The 12,980-nt window shown below is 40.3% G+C and overlaps 1 protein-coding gene across 13 annotated transcripts in view; it reads left to right on the top strand.

Annotated features, from left to right (window-relative positions):
- Positions 1–12,980, top strand: part of STARD13 (StAR related lipid transfer domain containing 13) — a 557,207-nt gene that overhangs the window by 449,174 nt on the left and 95,053 nt on the right. The window contains exon 3 of one of the 13 annotated variants that reach the window (XM_012465555.3): positions 1,301–1,560. The exons of the other annotated variants lie outside the window; for them this stretch is intronic. The gene's annotated coding sequence lies outside the window, so the exon portion shown is untranslated. The remainder of the gene's footprint in view (positions 1–1,300; positions 1,561–12,980) is intronic. 13 annotated transcript variants of the gene reach the window in all.

Raw genomic sequence — 12,980 nt, 5'->3', positions numbered from 1 at the left:
CTTGCCCTTAAGGAGCTCTCTGACTAATGGCAGATGCCAGTTCTGGTTCTATTGAGTGAGAGTGGAGGGAGAACTGAGGTATCAAACTTTTACTACTCAGTCCCACTCTGTCCTGTCCTTACCCTGTATTCTCCCTCACTGTGGAGTTCAGACCTTCAGATGAGTGACTGTTATCCTCAGCATGCACTGGATACTCTGCACCTCATTCCCGGAATCCTTTTATCTTTAGCTCTCCTTATCACAGGCTGTAGTAGTTTGGTATCATCCTCTGCCAGATTAAACATGTATATTTATTTAATCGTCTCTCTGTTGTGGAAAAGAACAATACAAATGTTGCATAATAACAACAAAGTCCTTTATCATCTTCATTTGATCTGCTGTCAACTGTGAGGTCTCCAGAGCATACCCGGTGCCTTTCATGTTCAAGGACACTGCCGAGAAATAAAACTGAGACTCGAATCCAGATCCTCTGACTCTGAATCCTAGTATGGTGTTCCAGTCTTTAGCCTGAGTTTAGGAGCACTCACTTATGCTATTTGTAGTAAACGTGTGGCCTCCACTCACTGGTAAGGTGGAATTACTGTTGACCGTGCAGAATACGAAAGTCTACAATGCACTGTTTGTCCTGCTCCCTTGCAGAGCAGACCGATTGTTCCATGGTCACCTGTTCCACCCTACTTGGTGGCAGTTAACGGAGAGAAGCAATCACCTCTCACCCAGAACCTGAAATGTGTTCCTTGCATTTCCTGATTCACCAAGTTCCTTGCAAGTGTAAATACCACTAAATCCTGCTGGCGACTGAGGGTATAATGTCATCCGAATGTGAAGGATGACCTGAGTTTTTTAAGGATACAGAATTCTATGTGCACTACTTTTGTTAGTTATGTCCTATTTTGGCATTTTCTCCTTTTCAGCTTTCTTCCTGGAATTGCTTTGCACGATTTTAACAGATTAAAAATTATTTGGTCATGGGTGTGTGTGCATATGTGTGTGTGTGTGTGTGTGTTGTGTGTTTCAGTCATGGGCGTCTTCTTTCGAGTCTTATTAGGCATGGAAAAACCTAAGCTTGGTTTAAAACACTTCCTCCCTTCCAGTGAAGTTTTAGGCTAACTTAAAACGGGATGTGTTATATAAGGAAGGCACCTGACGCTGGCAGTGGGGGGCCTAGGAGAAGGAACGCCCCCCTTGGTTTGCAATAGACTGGCAGCGTTTCCTCTGGTATGTGCCAGAGCGGCAGAGCCAGTTTTAAAAAGAGGATTTATAGGAAATCCAGCTGTGAGTTTTCATTTTTTTCTCTTAGAGCTGGAGGCGGGGCCAAAACCAACCTCAAACCAGGCACACCATTGATCAGGCTAGAATGATGTGGACCAGCCTTACAGACAACAGCCAAGCACAGAGGAAATATTAGCTGGCAGAGATAACGAAGAGAAAACACTCGGTGACAGATGCACCATCTGTCAGTTTCTGAGGAGCAGTTTTCAAGAAAGCTGAAAATGAATTGAAGAAGAGAAGGGTTTTGTTTCAAAGGTACAACACAGCCTAAGGACATTTTTAGACAAAGTAAGTTTGTGTTCCATAGAAAAAGAGGTCGTGGTGGTGGGAAAGACAACAGTTACTTCCTGTTTAGACTGTGAGTTTTGTCATTGATATAAAAAGTTTTCTTTGGAGTTGATTGGATATATAGAACATTCTCTTAACAAGCACTTGATTTAAAATTAAAAAGCAGTGACTGTCATTTTGGCTATTCACTCTGGAAACATTTGAAAGTTATAGTTAGATTTATTTTACTTTTATTTAATCTCAGAGAGAATTGTTTTATCTCAGACTACAGATATAGATAAGGCCTGCCTGCCTGCCTTCCTTCCTTCCTTCCTTCCTTCCTTCCTTCCTTCCTTCCTTCTCTCTATTTATAACAATAGTCAAAATTATTTGTATCTTTCCTCAAAGGCAGTTTATTAAGAAAGTGACCCACCTTTCAGACTGATGAGGTTGGCAGTAAATACTTCATAGTAGGATGCTTAATTTTATGCGCTATGTTACTTAAATAGCTATGAATATGACCTGGACTTCCTACGAGCCTTCCAAATAACGTTATTGGCATTGACATTGTTTTTAAAGGAAGCTGCTTCTGGATCTTCTGTAGTTTAGCTTTCTGAAAAAAGTCTGTTACCCTCTTTAGGAACATAAGCTACCATATGAAACAATCCTGCTATTTATGTTTAATGTATTTTCCACCGGCTTCGTTTTCAAAGTTGGACTTGGGGTTTTCATAATTGTATGTTACATCTAAGTGGTTTGCGTTTGATGTCATATGTCGCATGTTTTATTAGGCCAGGATTTGTCTGATTCCAAAGGGATCTAAAGCAGTGATTGAGAAAGATGGGATTCTATGAGCGACAGCAGAAAGTTTTCAGGGGGTTCACAGGGGCCCCTTTATTGGAAAAAGTCAGTTATCTTACAATTTACACAGGCGGAAAGGGACTTATTTTGCATCTGCGTTAGCAGGCTGTCTAGTCCAAACCAGAAGTAGAAGCTTCTGGCCATAAACTCGCAAAAGCAGAAACCACTCAGTGTTATGGCCCAATATGGATGTCAGAGCTCTGGAGCATGTGTGGGAAAATGGCCACAGGCCAATGTCTGGGATCATTTATCTTCCGGTAGAGCCCAGAGGACAACTGTTTTATGCATTTTGCAGAAATCCTTGCTGATTGATTTCATTTACATAGAGCTGGTGCAGAGACTGATGGTGAGGAAAACTCTAAATGGGGGAGAAATATTGATCTATTTCTGCTTTTCCTGACATCCTGGTCTCATTAGTGTTCTTAGCACCTTTGAATGAGATTACGCCGTTACTGACAACCATATGGTTTCTACGGGATTCTTTCCACGCATCTTGTAAGAAATGCCACATTTATGTCTTTTCTTATTGGGGAAATCGGAAACTGAAAGTTGGAGATTTTGTCGTACTGTCTTTTCAGTAGCTTAGCCTGCTTCCTCCAGTCTAACTGTGAAAAATGAGAGGAAGGAAATATCAGCAGACAGAGTTCTTTGTATACTCAGTGCAACCTATGTAGTCATTTAGTGATGTGCGCCTGACACTCATTGTGAAATACGGGAACATACTGTTGTGGATGTGTAGATTCATATCTGCATGTGAAGGAATCATCCATGCCAACCAGTGTGCTCTGCATGAACTAAACTCACATGTGCTGACACGTGCTGACATGTGACAAGGTAGCATCCACACCTGTTGTTCTAATGTGTAAAAGAATTTTGCCAACTTCTGACAGTACCCGTGTCAGACCTTATGGAGACGTTTTTAATTGGTTTCAAGGACAAAGGTATCAGTCAGAAGCCTTGGATTTCAGACACTACCCTTATGCTGCCTAATTTTGTGACCTTGAGGAAGATAATTAACCTTTTGATAAATCTGCTTCACTGCTTACAAATATAGCAAATAAGTATAGCCATCTTTGTCTCCCACAGGTATTTCAAATGTCAGTAAGATATTGATAATGCATCTTGTGCTATTAGCTTTTGATACATATGCCGTTAATGAAATTGCCTCCACTCTCTTAGACGGAACTTCTGCATTACACTGAAAAAGCTAAAAACTTGAGCCTTTTAAAGTTAAAACAAAATTAAAAATAAAATTCTAGAATCTTATGTCATAGTACTTTTGTTTATAGGAGACTACTCTTGAAGGTACTTGCATTTATTTTTTTCTCTTTGTGGAATAATTATTTGATTTTCTCATCAAGAGTCTCAGTATCATGTAAGACTATTCATTTTTTCAAACATGTTGAAGTTTTAAAAATTGCGTTAAAATTGGTGTGATGTGGCTTTGATTTAGTATGGTTGAATATACATAATTTTTAAACTTCCTAATGTAAAGAAAATGGATGACAGTGCAAACTAAGGTACCTAATATTTTCTCCCATTTTATAGATACATAGATATACCATAAAAAATAAATATATGTTAATCTTCATACACACACACACACACACACACACACACACACACTTCATCTTTCAAAATAATCCAATGAAAGTGATAGCATAACAGCATACAAAATATTAAAAGATAGGAGTGATTAGTGTGTTTTCATTTTAAATCCTTTTCATTGTATGTGACGAATGTGATCGCAGCTTAGCGTAGTGCAAAGGACATCAGAAGCCAGACCTGCCAATCTCAGGTGCCAGTACAGAAATTCTAAGGGCCACCATTCACCCCGTTCTGTGAACACAGTTACAATGTGGGAATGAAAATGTGTGCCTTACCACATGAAGTGGTTGGGAGGCTCATATGACAGAATCTGCATGAAAATGCTTTGGAAATTTTCAGGCCATTAAAAGTCACTAATTGAACTTCAACAACCTCTTTGTTCCTGGAATATTCCTTTCTTCCCTTTCTTAATAAATTCTGCCCATCATTCAAAGGCTTGTTTTTGATCTCCTCAAAGGTGTGATTTTTTTGGAGCTCCCAGAGTCCCTCTCCGAAAGAAGAAGAGAATTTTACCACCCATGTCCCTCCTACCCCACCTACCAGATGACTTCATTATTACACCCCATGTTTTCACACCTCCACACTCTGCCCGGTTCTGTCCCTGCACTCCACTAAATATCTTCTCTACCACTTGTCAACATCCTCCTCTTCCTCCAAAGCTACCTTAAACAGCACTTGTCTTTGAAACCTTCCCCAACACCATTTCTCCACGGAGCTAGAGTCTTCTTCATTCATGGTTCCCAACTTCTAATCAAGGCTGTATCTTATTCGACTTCATTCTTTACTTACACAACTTTCTTCCTCCCTAGGATCCGCAAAGACAGGCCAGGTGCCATGCTGCTTTGACTCCCTGGTGCCTGCTGGAGTTTATCATGTTTGGTTGGTGTTCAAGTAATATTTGTTGAATGAATGAGAAAGTCAGTCTTTCCATACCACTTCTTTGTGGGCTAGTGTCACTACACACCTTCTGGGACAGAACCCTGGTACCCATTTGTGTCTGGAATAAACTGGCCTTTATGGCATAATAGCATATAGACTGTTTTCAGCTGGGAACCTGAGATTCCAACAATGCAAAATCATACATCCAGTCACCAGCAGATTAACTATTAACCTATCAGTCCTATCTGAATCCTACTAATTATCGTTCGATAACTAAACGTTAAAACTATCATCTAACTGTCTCTATTCCGAGAGAGCCTTGGTGTATCTGTGACTAGCTGTGTTTTAAAAAGAAAATCTGACCATCTTTTTGAAAGGCAGTTTGGCAGCATTTATCAAGATCCAATAATTCTCCTAGGAAATTATCCTAACGAAATGGTTTGATAAAAATGTAGACAAAGCTTTCCGAACAAAGATGTTCAGCATGATATTATTCATAAATAATATAAAAATGGCAAATACGTGACCAGCATCATTTTTATAATCAAATTAAAATTCTTAAGAATCTGAAGGTTGCCTGATAGATTATGTACTGATTATGTTGATGATAAGGCCTCCATTTTTAGGTTCTTGTCACAGAACCAAGGATATACTTGGAACAATCAAGTTGAACAATTTCTTACCATGCTTCTAATCTTACTACTCTCTCTCCTTTTAAAATTTAGAAAATGTTGAAAATAAGGTAAGCTTTCAGGCCAGAATTTGAAAATTCTTTTATAGAACAATAATCTTAGCATCAGAAGGGGCATAGAAGGCCTCCCTCAACCATTTTCATTCAAAAATTGACTGCATGGAGAGCTGGAGATTTAAACTTGTTTAACTTTTCTCTTGAGCTGAGGTTTAAAACAGTTAAAAAGAAAACTTGGGTCTACTTGTTCAAATACTGTGAAGAAAACAATGTAAATTGTGGAAGTTTTTTGGCAATCTCTCATTTAATCTCTTTTTACATGGACCGACTGGCAGAGGTAAAGCCATGTTATCATAATAGTTTCTGCATGTTACATCGGGATAAACCACAGGAATGCCGGAAATTATCACTGACCAAGATAGGTTTGTGTAGTCAGTTGAACATGGGATTTCATGGGGCCATGCCACCGAGATGCACCATCTGTCACCCACATCTGTGTTCAATGGAGGAGAGTTTCTGTTTCCAATTCTTGGAAAAATACTTAAAGTACATCCCCACTAATAGTGCCACCCACTGAAGCTCTCAGTACAGGGGCCAGAGCTAAGGATTGCTAGTGGGCAGGAACGTTTCCAGTTCATCCCAAAAATGCAGAGACGCACGTTGCTTCTTGAAGCATGTTTCTAAATGGTCCTGTTAGGATGTGTTCCACGTACAACAGAGTAAGTGGGTGTGAGTCCTCTGCTTCAGAGAGTTCACTGTTTAAAAGGTGAAGGAATGCCAAGTTCCAAAGTGAATAGAAACACAGTAATAAATATACGAGTAAGTCCCCCAGTAGGGCAACAGCTAAGCACACATGCAGTGTCAGTGCCGGCAGGTTAGGGGTGGAAGGAGCAGGGGCAAGTGAAGTCCTGAGAAATTCACACTATAGGGAACATCAGTGTTAATGACCAGGAGAGCACCTTCAAGTGACTTCAAAGTGCTTCGTGTTGGTGAAGCTTTGGAAGACTGAAGCAGCCTTCACAGGACTGGCACGGTGGCTCCTGCCTTGCCAAGGGCTTCCACATACAGAAGGTGGGCGGCACAGGGATGAATAGGTCATTTACCTGAGCTTGAGCTGAGCCGGGCTGGTTAGGGGAGCTAGATGTGAATGAGAAAGCAAGCTGCTGGCTGAAGAAGGCTTCGCTATCCTCCAGCCCCAGGAAACCCTACGGGATGGCGGGGAAGGGCATGAGTTCTGTCAGCAGACCATAGGGCTAGAAGGGGGCATGTGCAGTTACCTTCGGCCTCTGTGGGGCCTCCCCAAAGACCTTTATTCTGCACTCAGCAAAGGGCAAGAGGATCCTGTCTGAATGTTTTTGCTCATGGGCCCAGAATTCAAACATGCTCTACTGCCTCAGGAAAGATTATGCCATAAAAGCTTCTTGGAATTATTGGTTCTCTGCTCCCCAAAAGAAAACAATGATTTAAACAGTCTCCTGAGAACTGCCGTTCTTTCCCATGTGCTTATTATCCTGCATGCTGGGCTGTTGGTACTGGGCCCGGCCAATGACTGGCCGTATATACATTAGGAGACATGCCTAAGGAGGAGAAACCCAGCAAGCAGATGACATGCAATTTCTTAAACCAACCATAAATTACTCCATGAAAAGAACCCTTATGTAACACTGAGGCATCCTGATTAGTGTTCTTTGGGCCTTGCAATTGCCTGAATAAAACCACAAAATAGTTAAACAATAGTGGGAACTCAGTTTCAATAAAAGCCATTTATTTTTAGCTGAGGATCAAACCCCCAAATAAGTGACCTCTCTGTGTCAGGCATTCTAGCAGAGCAGAAGATGTTATCTTTATCTTTAGAGTTTCTTGTAAAGTCTTCTGCTTCACGTTGGCTTAAACTATAGCTTTAGCTTTCTTTTCTGTTTCGCTGACATTCACTCATTGGCTGTTGGTGTATTACTTCTACAAAGGACCTAAATGCTTATCTCACGACAATTCTCTTCCTCCAAAATGCACAGCTGGCGGCATTGTATACTTAATGTCAACAAGTTTTACTGAGCACCTACTATGTATAAGGACCTACGAAAAGGAGACAGGCCTAAAATGTCTTCTCAAGGATATTGCAGTCACATCTTGGGGACAGATATGGACACAATTCAAGGAAGAATGATTTTCATTGTAATTAGAGGCTGAAGGCAATGTACATATTTAAATCCAGTTCCAAAAATGGAAAAGCTTCATGCGTGATATGAAATGTGGCCTGGAAACCTCAACAGATTTCAGTAGAAGGTAAAGTAGGATACAGATGCTCAAGATCAAAGGACATATGTTTAAAAACACAAAGACTTTAAAGTGTTTAATGTGTTCAAAAATAAGTGAGTGAACCTCAGTGTGACTGTACCTTAGGATGTATGGAGAGATCGCTGCATTGGAAAATGTGATTGGAAAGGGAGACTGGGCCTAGAACTTTTTAAGGGTTTCACATCTAGTAACTGACAAATCATGAGAAAGGTGGCGATTTTCAACTTGTAATTTAGGATGAATATTTTGGTAGAAAGTACATAAGAGAAGATGCAGTAGCACCATTTATAGGTCCATTGCAATAACCCGCCTGTCCAATCATTAAGTGTGTATTCATTAAACATCTACTGTGTGCTAGGCCCTATTTTAGGCTATGGAGACACAGGAATGAGTGAAACAGGAAAACAAGTTTCCTGACTCGTAGAGTTTGCGATCTAGTGGGGAAGACAGAGTGTGAACAGCATAAATAAATGAACTATGTTTATTTTAGTGTTAATTGATAAAGAGAAGGAATAAAACAGGGAGCTGTGGTATGGAGGTGAAGGAGAAGGGTTAATGTGTGTACATCGTGCAATATATATTCAAGGTAACTAAGGAAGGCCTCTTGGAGAAGGAACTTGAGGGAAGACTTGAAGGAAGGAGACTTTAGGCAGGGTCTTTAAATGTCTGTGGTAAGCCTGTGTCAGGCAGAGGAGACAGATAGGGCCAAGGCTCGGATGCCAGGTGAGCCTGGGATGCTCATGAGTTGACTGAAGAGGGAAAAGGAGAGAGACAAAGCATCACTTAGGACTGTGGGTTTGGTTAATAAAGAATAAGTCAAAGACAGTTTAGGGTTTTGTCTTGGATGGCTTAGGTTGACATATTTGGTGTTGAAACAGCTTTTGTAAGATTGTCTTGGTGACCTGGTCAAGGAAGAGGGGAGTTAGCTCAGCGTCAGCAGCCAGGGATTAGGGTGGGAAAGGTTTTAGATGAGCTCCTGGGAGGAACAGGAAAAGGATCTAACTAGATACAAATGTAAGGCCTGATGAGCAGGCTTGTTGTCTCTACTGTGGCTTGCTGACCCATCAGGCAAGCATCCATTCTCACTTACTGCGTCAGCAGCACTGTGTCGAACGCTGGGGGGATGAAAGTGGAATCTGCTCACTGAAAGAGAGGAAAGAATATTATGTAAAGTTTGTTCCTTCATCAGATCTGAGAGAATGAGATAGCATAAATATTTGACTCTGACAGTAAGCCCACTTGTGATACAAACAAGTTTTATTGGGCTGACTCTTAAGAGGTTCATTAAAAAAAAAACAAACCTCACTTTCTTTGTCTATAGATATAACTCAATTAGCACCAAAGCTCTGTATTCTTCAATAATTAACCCCGCCTAAATCCATCTGTAGAACTCGGTTTTCGACCAATATGCTTACAGGGCACCTCACATGGGATATGGGTGTGCTCTGAATTAGTAATAGGTGTGCTGAAAATATTGACCTTCTCAATCTTGGACTGGCTAAGCAGGACCTGGGGCGACCAAAGGCTTGGACTTCCTGCAGCCTAGTGGCTTATCCCAGCACGTCGTACAAACACAATGTGTGTGCCATGTGTGAAAAAGGTCGGGAAGCATGAAGTGTGGCCACTCTATATTCATTTCCCTGGCACAGTGGCCCCACCCTTTGTTGAATATACACTCATATCAGTAACAAAATCTTGGGCAGTACTCCCAATATATCTATCTTTGTGTATTTTATAAGTTATATGCACGTTCTACTATTATTAACTAATATCTCAGGTCCTAAAGGCCAAAGTTCGTCAGTAAGTATGTAAATCCCTACTTCAGATTGTCTTCCAGACAATTTTCCACTCGTTCAGTTAGCTTCTTGTCTGGTCTAAATCTGTTCGTCATTTTTGCCTCGTAGACGTGGCTGTTAGCAGGGCCAGTACTAGGAGTAGGGAGATTTCAGCTTTGTCTCTTTCTTGTTGGCTACTCGTTGCTGGTAAGTAATATTTTCTCTTTGTGGTTTCTCCGCAAGAGTCCTCTGAAGTTGCCTCTCCATTTTGTGAGGATTAGTTTGGTTAAAGATAAGCAATGTAGCTCACAGTCTCTCAATCAGGTCCGTGTAGGCTACTGCACATCACGATGGCAGGCAGTACTGAAAGTTAGCGTGGAGCTGAGATTGCTGGGGTCAGTCTTCTCCACCGTCCAATCCCGGCCCTCCCTCCCAGAAACCACCAGCAGGCTGGCAGCTCCAGTGAGGGCACCTCCTATCATATCCTGATAATGTATACTGGCATAACAGTTTATTTCTCTAAAAATATTTTATTTTGTTTCTTATTTTTTATATTTCGAGACAGAGCTTTGCTTCATTGCCCAGGCTGGAGTGCAGTGGCACCATCTCAGCTCACTTCTGCCTCCCAGGTTCCAGGGATTCTTGTGCCTCAGCCTTCTCAGAAGCTGGGATTACAGGCATGCGCCACCATGCCCGGCTAATTTTTGTAGTTTTAGTAGAGATGGGGTTTTGCCATGTTGGTCAGGCTGGTCTTGAACTCCTGACCTCAAGTGATCCACCCACCTCGGCTTCCCAAGTGCTGGGATTATAGGCATGAGCCACTGTGCCCAGCATATTTCTTTAAAAATATTTTTGACTATTTTAATAAAATATTTTCAACACAGATAACATTTCTAATATAATCATCTGGACCCTGTTTTGGAAGCCAGCGTTCTTGTGTCCTCTACATGTCTATTACCTCCCTTCTTAACCGAATAGAGAAAGCTTTTAGTTGTTACTTGTGTCCCATCTGCCAACCACAGCACAGATCATCTCACGTCATCCTCACGGCCGCCCTTTGAGGAAGAATGATTGTCTCCATTTTATAGATGAAAAAACTGAGGCTCAGAGGGCTTATTAACTTGTCTAAATTGGCATTGCTTGTAAGAAACAGAGACAGATTTGAAACATAACATCTTTCCTATCTTAAACTCCTTCTTTCTGTTAGGGGTTGGGGTAATTTCCGTTCTTGTGTCTAAAGAACTAAGTCCCGGAAAATAATGAATTTTCAGATCTCAAGACACTCTTTCCAATAATACTGTCATGGGTGCTATGTGTCAGCTTCCTGGCTAAAATTGCAGCCTCGTTATGGCTGGTTTCTGTCCATGTGGCAAATCTGGTTGCTATGGTATCCTTCACATAGAAAAATATTTGTCAGCTCCAGGTGGCTGGGACATCACACAGGCATACTGATAGTGAGAATACGAGCAATGGTTCAGTGAGTTACAGGATAGTCTCCTGAAAGAAAAATGTGGTACCCGGGTACTTTGATGAAGTAGTCTAGAGATGTTCACTCTGTATTTCTCCCACTTACAAAACTTCAACTTTAGTCAGTTAAGTTACAGAGAGAGTGGCTAAATCTGCAAAGATGTCAGTAACAGGGGATTACAGAAATAGCGTTCCTTCCTGTGGGGGAACATATATTGCATTAAAATAAATGAATGTGTTGACCTAGGAAAATTAAATTGTCATATCCAAAGTAGTGGCAGATTAGGCATTTTAATTTTTGGTCACTGATTTAAATCATCTCCTGAGTCAGAATGTATTCTCAGTGAACATGATTACATCCAGATAATGTTTTCTTCCAGTAAGAGGGAAAGAACAAAGGAAAATAAATAAAACACAGCTCGTTAGAATCTCATAAACGTCTTGCACAAGAAGAGAAGTAGCATGGGAAAATATGAGTTCTTTTACAAAAACAAGTTTTTCCTTGAAGTCACTGCAAGATTGCTGTTCTCATAGCATATTGGTATGTGTATATGTTTATACAAGAGGGGGCTGCAGCCCCAGAAAAATGTGAATCAAAGTCTGTATGGTAGCTGTGGTCATTTTAAAAAATGACTAACAGCATATATAATCTCCTTTCAAAAAACAGTGTGTTGTTCACTTCTGATTTTTTAAAAGTCCATTTTCACTTTCTCCAAAGAAGCCCATATCTGAGGGTTGAGAATCATTTTTCTTTTCAACTTAATTCTTCACTATTTTGAATTTGTTTTATATTCTGCCCAATACAAGCAAAGCATTATGGCATTAAAAAGTTTTCTATTAACAAACATGACAAATTATATCTAGTTTATATTCATTTCATTCTGTGTGGAATATCTTAAAATATGATGTTTAAGTATAAACTTACTTTTAAAGCAAAAACAAATTCTGGTTAACCTTTTAAAAACATTCTCACCATAAAAGAATCTACATTTACAAGATACATAAATCAGGGATTTTTTTTTTAAGATTCAGTCAAAATAATTTTTAAGTGAAAACGTTAGTCCCCTTAGTAAACTGAATTTCATAGCAGAATGTTTCCAAAATGAAATATTAACCATCCCTCCTTGCTTAAATTTTTTACCAAAATTCATTTAATACACAATTTTAAAGGTTTTTTTTAAAGTGAAGTATATTCATGGGTCAAACGTCATCAGATGAAAATGTGGTATTAGACATGGGCTGTGTTTATTGCCCTGTCCTTGTGGCTTTTCTGCTCAGTTTAGTCCATTGAATCTAAGTCCAGATTGAGGTAGGAAGAGCTAGAAGGGTGTGCATCTACCTAGCAAATATTTTCTTTTTCCCTATACAAGTGAAATAAGCTCTAACACTCCTTGAGGTCTCTGGGATCATTCTTGACTAGTTTGTAACAGGAAAAAACAACATGGAAACCTCAGCTTAAAGGACCTTTCTTGCTTCAGCTCTGAAAGAAAAAAAAAAAAACGCATAATCCTATTACACTTAGTTATCAGCGCCATTTGAAATCCTGACTGCCTTGATAATCACCATGGAGCCTGTAGCCCTTAGCTGGCGGAGAGCTAAATTTAATTAATAGTACAGATGACTGGATAAACCTCCTCATTTATTTTACTGATCCCTATACTTCTCTCTCCTGTCCTCCAAGTTAAGATCTTTTTTTGTTTTGTTTTGTTTTCCTGCTGCAAATATCATGTTACAGCCAACAAAAGCACAGCAGCAGGACAGCTCTGAGCAGCACGGCTTCGTGGAAAGACAGGAGGCTCTGGGCTCTGACATGTCCGGGTCTGAATCCTAACACTGTCCCTGGTTGTGTTCATGCTTTCTGACTGGTT

This window comes from Aotus nancymaae, unplaced genomic scaffold (assembly GCF_030222135.1).
Source record: "Aotus nancymaae isolate 86718 unplaced genomic scaffold, 86718_ANA_hifiasm-v0.15.2.pri h1tg000043l, whole genome shotgun sequence".
NCBI classification, from domain to species: Eukaryota; Metazoa; Chordata; class Mammalia; order Primates; family Aotidae; genus Aotus; species Aotus nancymaae.
The sequence above is the reverse complement of the archived record's forward strand: the minus strand, read 5'-3'. Positions and strand labels throughout refer to the sequence as shown.